This window comes from Triticum urartu, chromosome 1, assembly GCF_003073215.2.
Source record: "Triticum urartu cultivar G1812 chromosome 1, Tu2.1, whole genome shotgun sequence".
Lineage (NCBI taxonomy): Eukaryota > Viridiplantae > Streptophyta > Magnoliopsida > Poales > Poaceae > Triticum > Triticum urartu.
The window spans coordinates 11093666-11102846 of record NC_053022.1 but is presented as its reverse complement, the minus strand read 5'-3'; positions in this window follow the sequence as shown (position 1 = coordinate 11102846).

The window sequence follows — 9181 nt, the reverse complement described above, 5'->3', positions numbered from 1 at the left end:
TCCGGTCCTAAGAAGGCAAGCACCACTGATTCCAGTTATGTTGATGATAGCAATGTCAGTGCAACCATTGAACTTGAAAGCAATGGGCAAACAAGAGTTAAGCTGAGGCCAAGAGGAAAGAAAGATGATATTGAGGAAGATGATTGTGGCACCGATGATGATTCTACTGACAGTGATTATGTGCCAGAAATAGTGGACAATGATTTTGACATAGAGGATGGGGTTGAGGACTTGGCCCAAGATCAATTGCGTTATCTCAGTGACAAGAAAGGCAAGCAGGTTGTAGAAGATTGCAACTCTGAAGATGAAAAACTAGAAGCTCCAGATTCGAATGAGGATGAAGTGAAGTTCAATTTCAAATCATTTACAGCAGAAGATATGCATGATCCCAAATTCCATGTGGGGCAGTTGTTCTCATCGGTTGATCTTCTTAGGAAGGCAATTAGGGAATATAGTGTGAAAGAGAGAGTGAACATCACATTTCCCAAGAATGTCGGAACAAGGCTTGGAGGTAAGTGTACAGAGCATGGATGCCCATGGTATATTTATGCATCTTTGGATAACAGGACAGATTCCATTATGGTGAAGACATTTAATGGTGAGCATAATTGCAGCAAGAAGTGGCAGGTGCAGGCATTTACTGCTAGGTATATTGCTGACAAGTATGTGGAGAAAATAAGAGCAAATGAGAAGATGACATTGAAGGGCTTGGCAGCACTTGCGCAAGAAGATTTCAACATGACAGTCAAAAGGGGCAAGCTAGGGAGAGCCAGAAAATTAGCTTTCAATATGATATATGGAGATGAAATTGCACAATATGACATGTTGTGGGACTATGCAAATGAGCTTAGGAGATCAAATCCTGGCAGTACCTTTTTTGTAGAACTCGCAGATGATGGCCAGTTTCAGAAATGCTATTTCTCTTTTGATGCTTGCAAGAGGGGTTTCCTATCTGCCTGTAGGCCTGTTATTTTCCTAGATGGAAGTCACTTGAAGACACAGTTCGGAGGCATTCTACTTAGTGCAGTAGGAATGGATCCAAGAGGTATGGGATTTAATCCATATATAAAATTAGTATATTTATATGTTTCCAGACGAGCTTTATATGTTTATATCCTCTTTTTGTTCAGAGTTTCTAGCCAGAGGGAATCAGTTGCACATGGACCATTACCAGAAAAATTCTTTCATCCAGATGCATGCAATGTCTCAGCAACCAATTTCTCCAACTACTGCAACAACTGTGGGGAATGTGCACATGAAGAGGGAGATTATTGCACTTGCAAAGCTCAAAGCTACAACAAAGAGAAGGGAGGTAGCTGATCAAGCCAAGTTCGATGCAGCAATGGCAAAGCTGAAAGAGGAAGAAGAAAAGTTGTTGCAAGGAGCCGAGAAGAGAAAATCTGAATTACTAGGTAAAAAAATAGCTGCTGAGGACAGGAAGAAAGCAATACTAGAAGAAAAGAGAATTGCTGCAGAGGAAAAAAGAAAAGATAGTGAGGAGAAAAAGAAAAAAGCCCAAGAAGAGAAACTTGCAATGGCAGAGAAGAGAAGGCAAAGCATGACCGAAAGAAAAAGAATTGCGGAAATAGAAAAACAAAGGAAGGCCGAGGAGAAAAAAAGACTTGCTGCTGAGAAGAGAATGATTGCACATACATCATTCCAGCAGGAGGAAGCAAATTTTCTTATACATCAAGCAGAGGAGGAGGAGAGGCGGTAGACTTGGCAAGAATATTTGCAAACTGAGGAGGCTGCAAGGCAACAAGCTTGGGAGCAGCAGCGTCATTCTCAAGACACACAAAGGATTGTTGACTGGGAGGAGAGAAAGAGAGTAGCTGAAGAAGTAACTCTAGTAAAGCAGCAAGACATGGATGAGAACAATGAGAAAAAGAAGGCTGAAGACAAAGCAAAAGTTAAGGCTATAGATGAGCAGGACAGCATGAAACATTGGCAAATTCAGACAGAAACATCAAAACGGGCACCTTCCAACCAGGAAAGGTCAAGGTTTAAGAAACCAAGAAAAGTTAACATGTTTGATGAGCTAAGGAAGGGCTGAATGCCATGTGTGATATTGTCAGGGTTAGATTATTTTATTAATGAACTAGTAATGTCAGCTGCAGAACTCGTAATCAGTGTTTTATGTACTGTTGAGATCATATACGCTTGGTGTTCAGATCATATACGCTTGGTCTGCTTCTCCTGAATTTAGTTAAATCGTCTTTATATTTGTTTTCTGTGATTCGTACTGAATGCACTCGCATCTCATGGAAAATCAGCTATGGAGAAGTTTCATTTGTGTTCTGTGAGTCCTTTAAAATTCGCTTACATCTTGTGAAAATTCAGCTATGGAGATGTTTTGTGTGTTGTGTAGTTCTGCAAAGGCACTTACATACTGTCAAAATTTAGCTAGGAAGACATTTATTTGTGTGCTGTGTAGTCCTGCAAAATGCACTTACATCTTGTGAAAATTCAGCCAATGTGATGTTTTATTTGTCTGCTGTGTACTCCTGCAAAATGCACTTACATCTTATGAAAATTCATCCAAGGAGATCTTTTATTTGTGTGATGTGTAGTCCTGCAAAATTGAGTCACATATATGCTCAATTGTTGCTTCAGGTTGGTCTCGGTACTGTACAAACTGCACTTCACATGCAAGTAACACAGAAGGATAGATGAGGACAACACTTCCTGACATTAACATAGCTCTCTTGCATAGCTGACATTACATTACATATAACAAGAGGCACATACTGTTGGCAGTAAATATAGTTCACGTAAAAGCTGACCGCCAAGTTCACTAATCTAACATACATAACGCTGAGAAATACATAGCCTGATATTCACAAGTTCAGAACTCGCACTGCCATCAACTTTGCCTAGAACATGGCTGTTTCTGTGCACGCGAGTCAGGTCGATTCGCACCTCTTGACGACAGTACGGCAGGATAACCACCTCGGATGACAGAGCACCCACCACTGGTCGATGGCGGGAAGGAGTGCGGCTGGCGTCATCGCATCGCCGCCATCTCTGACCGTCGTCGCCATCAGCACGCGCCGACCTTATCGTGCCTCCAGCGCATCCATGGCGGATGTGTGCGTGAGGCACATGGCCTTACCTCCTGCGGTGGCGACCTCCTGCGCGCAAGCTCCGGCTCGAGCCACCGTCGGCGACCACAGGAGTGAAGCCGATGACACCCGTACCATTGATGGAAAGGAGAACTCGGTATCGCCGCTCGTGCTGAGGAACGAAAGGAAAAAAACAGAGTTAGGGATTTGGAAGGGAATCGGTGCCGCGAACCAGTTAATTGGCTGGTTGTGGGCCCTATACTGACGTGGCAGGTGTGGCGTACACCATACGTACGCGTTGCCGTAGCACAGGACCGGTTTGCCAAGATTAAGGACCATACTGAGTCCGTATTTGCAAGTTTCAGGATTGTATAGAAGCAGTTTGTGAGTTCCGGGACCATTATAGACATCGCCAACAACTTTAAGGATCAAAGATGCATTTTACTCTTGGATTGCCAGAATTGAGAAAATTTTTGTCCTTTTGGCCAAGAGAACCAAACCGATGTTTGAGTCTGAGCTGTCCCATTTTTCTTCTTGTCCAAAAGACAATCCCTTGCTATACATTTCTTGTTGTTAATAATGGTAAAGATTTTCTTCCGAATGGAGGAGCTTTCGCCCCCGATTTCATGCCACTGAAGCCAAACCGATAAAACAACCGTCAGCCCACACGAATGCATGCAGTCAATCAATCCAGAGCAACAAAGAAATAGGCCACAAAGGCAAGCACACACAACACAACGCTCACCAGCTCAAGAACCAGATAAGCGGACTCCAAGACAAACCACAGTAAATGGTATTATGAAACATGACCTAAACAAGCTACGACCAGATAAAGGCAACGACAATGTATCAAACATATCTCGTGCAGCAGCATCACACTCCAACCCTGCTGCAAGCGATAGCACTATAGGAGCCCATCCCCTGCTCACATGAAAGAAGTTCACACTCCACAGCCACCTTCGCGAGCTGAGCCGCCACAGTTGGAAGTACCCAGTGCCCTTCGTCTCTCTGCAAATTAGACCAATATGACAACCAATTAGCAGATTGATAGATAATCGCAGTAGGATCACGCTGTGTAAGCGCATTTAGAGCAAGCTGCATTTCCGGCTTTCCATAAAGTCCAGAAAAAGCTGCTACAGACACATCCACCAGATTCTTTACTTTTCTGGGAAAGCTATCCATCCAGCTACTAAAATCTTCTATAGCACTAGGTTTATCAATTAAACCAGTCACAGTATATCATTTACACACACAATAACTAAGAAGGAACAAAACGAAGTTCACAATTAACAGTCACTAATACTAGGATTCAGTACAACCGTAATCATGGCATATCATGGCCAAGAAAGCTGGATAACAGTAGTATAATTTAGCCCCATAGAACAAACTGACTAACACAATTCAAAAAGATTAAGAAGTGCAGGTGTACGCATACATGATTATTCCATTGATCGGAGCAAGCCCAAGCATGAGTCGAACTGAATTAGTGCCCACCTGCATCTGCTAGTGGCTCTGATGAGAAGAGAGGAACATAAGGCAGATACGGCCCTACACTGCTTTTCTCGAGATGAAGGACACTAGAGAGTTGGCGATGTCGCATGTCCCATGTCAGCAATGAAGCCGCATCCCATGCTTCGCCCTCAAAAATACCCTTGCTGACAAAGAAGAAGGTGTCGCGATCGGGATGGAACCCAACCATCCGGTACTCCACCTCATTTAGGTTCAGCACCTTATCAACTCTGAAACTTTGCTTCAGTGCCCATTGCTGGGTGTCATAATTCTCAAGGCGCCATATCGCTACCTCTTCAGCCATGCAGAGTGTATCCTCATCGTCGTCATCCCCGACAGTGAGAGGAGCTGGAGATATAGCAGCATGGTGCAGGCACCACTGTGAGCACCCAACTGTACCATAGCTCTGGCCGCGTGGCACGGAGATGGTCTTCCACACCTTGCCTTCCATGTCCACAGCCACCAGCACAGTCTTGTCTTCCCAATTGTTGCTGTCGTCCGGATACAGTAGGTTTCCGACAACGTGCAGCATGCCGCCAACCAGGACACTGCGATTGGTCAGCCAAACCTTGTCAACCAATCCAGTATCCCTCTGGCTCCAGGCTCCGGTTCTCGACGAGTAGATGCTCACTCCTGTAATGTCCACGTCGTCAGTGCTCTCGAAATCAAAAACGTGGAAATGGGACGGGACTGCTGGGTCGAAAGCCAGATGGAACTGCTGGTAATAGCGGCATGTGTTTGGCCGCGGGCGAGGGGGCAGCTCCGTCCACCTCTGGGTGGCGGGATTGCAGACGATCGACGAAACGGGCGGTTCCCTCCTCCGGTTCGTAGGAGCATAGGAGGAGGCCATTGCAGGCGCGCACCAGCCCGAAGTCCCTGTACCCCGTATGTGGCAGGAACGTGAGCGAAGGGTCGAGATCAAGACCGTCGGCCTCGGCTGAGAGGCCGGCCAAGTGGTAGCGGTAGACGCCGATGCCGGGGGTGGTGGTGTAGAGGACGCCGACGAGGGTCTGGGGCAGCTTCTTGCGGTGGGCGGGGTGGGCGATGAGGTCGCGCCAGGGCTTAGAGACGCACTTGAAACGGCAGACGGACCGGAAGGGGAGCCGGGAGAGGATCTCCATGATGAGGTCGTCGGTGAGTCGACTGGCCGCCGCGGCCGAAAGAGAGTTCTTCCCAGATATCTCCTCCTCCTCCTCCATGGGGCGGCCGAAGCGTCAGGAGTTAGAACTGCAAATCGATGGAGCGAGAAAATCATCAAACTGGGCGAGGTCCGGCGAAGAAGAAGAGCTCCGGCGAGGGGGGGCGATTGGGTGGGCTCGGGCGAGGAGGGCTACCTGGGCGCTGAAGGCGTAGGGGTGGGCGACTGGCTGGCGGCGGGGAGTCTCCTCCGGGCGACGGGGTGCAGCGTATAGGGCGTCGGGGGATGGGGTCCGGCGGCGATGCTGCACGGCCGGCGCGACGGGGTGGCGGCGCTAGGGTTACAGCGCGTGGGGCGAAATGGAGAGGCTATCAGCTGTAATTTCCCAGTGGCTGCGCACGTTTCTTTTTTCACTTGCTTTTTTGGTCCTGCTGCTCTACTGGATCAGCAAAAAAAAGCAGCTACTGATTTTCGTTAAAATTATTAAAATTATGAAAAATGTTCATGCAAATTTAAAAAATGTTTGAGAATTTTAAAATGTTCACGGTAACTCTTAGTTGCCTATTTTTTTGTAAATTGTGATCATCTTAAATTGCACGCCGGCAAGCCTAAAAATAAATTGTTTGATGTCTTACAATAAAGTGTTACTGCAACCACACACATGCAAACACATGCACGTCGATCATTTTGGATGTTTTAGTGTGCGTTGGGCCGGCGGGGTTGTTAAAACAACAAAAAAACTGTTCGTACTTAAGATTTTCAGTGTAGATGTAATATTCGTGTTGCGCCAGCATGCAGGGTTGGGGTTTAGGCCCTTCCCAGTGCTCCACCGTCGACAGGTGCTAAGCATGCCACATAAGTAAAAAAGTGACATGGCGCAGTAATTAAGAAGGAGAGAGAACTTTGTTGATTCCAGGAAGAACCAATGCCAAGCGCGAGAACCTAGGCAAACCACTTAAATGAAACAAGTTAACCAATGCATGAAAGACTTTAGGTGCTAAACCATTAAATAAAGTGTGCTTAGCAACAATAAGTTAAGCACTTATGCATTGGGGATGGAGTTGCTAAGATACTTAATGCACTCAGCACCTTCTCTAAGCACCTTTGCATTGGAAGAGGTCTTAGTCCCACTTCGCAGGTGGCGGGGTTGTTAAAACACTAAGAGCATCTCCAACAGGCGCCGAACGCGTCGCGCGCAAAAAACTGCTTTGCCGCGCGCCCATCGCCTGGTTTGGCGCGGCGCGCAGCGCTGGCTCCAGCAGCCGCGCTAAAATGTAGCGCGCGCGCCGCTCCAGCAGCGCGCGATTTGCCGAGGCATTGCATATATGGCATTTTGAACACAAAATGAAGTTGAAACATTCAAAATGCGATGAACATGACATATAAAATTGCACACAAACAAGTTGATGAAGAAAAGTTCATGCCCACAAGTTCAAAATCATGCCCACAAGTTCATCCAACCAAGTTCAAAATGCAAATCAAATTCAATACACAAATGAAAGACACATCATTCCTCGTCCTCGTCTTCGTCCTCGTCCTCATCTTCGAAAAACGATTCTTCCGCCTCCGAAGATGAATCTTCCTCCCTCTCCTCATCGTGCACCGCATCACGTGAAGCTCCGACGGTATTGGCAAGATCTTCAACGGCATCTTCATGGGAATGTGTGCGAGAAGGCACATCGAAAGACATTCCGCCCATGACGGCCGAAGGTGCACCCATGCCTCCCATGAGAGAAGCAAAACTCATGCCTCCCATGGTGTCCATAGCGTCGGGGGGTGCTCCAAAGCCAGCCATGCCTCCCATTGCACCGCTCACGGTACCTCCGAAGCCACCCATGCCACCCATGGCGCCGAGGCCACCGCCACCCATGGCGCCGAGGCCACCGCCACCCATTGCACGAACCATGGCTCTTTTTTGGATCAAGACTTCTTCACGGGCAAGATTGACATACTTCTTTTGCGTCGCATTGAGGTTAGATGTGTCCAAGAAGAACAAATGCTTCTCCCATTCCAACAATCTAGTTCGCTCCTCATTGCTCACCTTCCTCTCCTCCAAAGCCACCCTCCTCTCCTCGGCCGCCAACCTCCTCTCCTCGGCCGCGGCATCTTGGTTCCTTGCCATTTTCCTCACCTCGTTGGCTTCTTTTCTTGCCTTCACAATAGCTTCCATAGCATTTTTGAGCTCATCATCTCCTTCCCTCTTCTTCTTTTCGGTTTTGTCTTTCTTGCACCCATCCGGTCGCTTTGGCTTCGAGTATGAAACCGAGTTGGGTGTGGGGCTTCTCTTGCCGTCATCACTTGATGCATCATCCTCCTCCTCATCATCATCCAACTTAATTGTTCGCTTGCGTTTGTTGCTCAAATGCAAATCATCCAAATCTTCACGCTTCTTCCATTTCTCATCATCCTTCAACACGTTATAGCAATGGGGCAAGGTAAAGACCCTTCCTTTCTTGATCTTCCCCTTCTTGGTTGTCCTCTCCTCTTCTTTGAACAAGTTTTGCGCAATGTTGTACTACATGAAAACAAAGCAAGTTAGCACCAACAACAAGTATGATGAACATGTATGAAATGCCACTTACTCTATCGTCCTCATTTGTGCCACTTGGGTTCAACTTGTCAACCGCCTTTTGACAGGCCGCCCACCTTTGACAATCTGAGTTGATTGTCGACCATCGGGACCGAAGTGATCTCTCGGAGCGGTCAATTCCACTCAAGTTGTGAACATCAAAGTGTTCTTTCATCCGCCCCCAATAAGCATCTCTACTTTGATCACCTCCAACGGATGGATCCCTCGACACTTGCAACCAAGTATTGCATAGTAAGATGTCATCGACGTTGGTGTAATTGCCCGCTCTTCCTTTCGGTGCGTCGACAATGCCCTCACCCTCCTTGTCCACCTCGAACTCATGGTCTTCGAAATGCATGTCATTGGTTTGAGACCAATGCGAATTGTTGGAGCCAACACCCATCGTTGACATGTATGCATCATCATTGAGACTACAAAGTTTTTTCAACAATGCAAATAAGCTATCTATATGTGAATGCATTGAAAAAATAACAAAAAATGAAAAGTTGGATTTTTTTACCTTGGGGGCATTTCATCGAACATGTTGTGCGCGTCGGCCGCCGGCTCAACGAGTGAGCTCGCCGGCGCTTCGGTAATCACCGCGCCCGTCGCACGCCCTGCAAGCTTCTTCCTCCTCGCCTTCGAGGTGCCGGAGCTGTCCGCCGCCTTGTTTCATGAAGAGGCCGCGCTCGAGGCCGATGGTCGGAGGAGCTCCGGCGGAGGCGAGGCCAACGCCACCCGGGCTAGGGTTTGCGGCGGCGGCGGTGGAGGGGTCGCGGCTATAGGATGGGGTGAGCAGGGTGCCGGTGCGTGCGTCCATGGGATGCAGTTCGCCGGCGCCGGCGCACGGGGGGCGTAGGAGGTGGAGAAGAGAGAGTGCAGCGCGAGCGCTCGAGTGTGTCA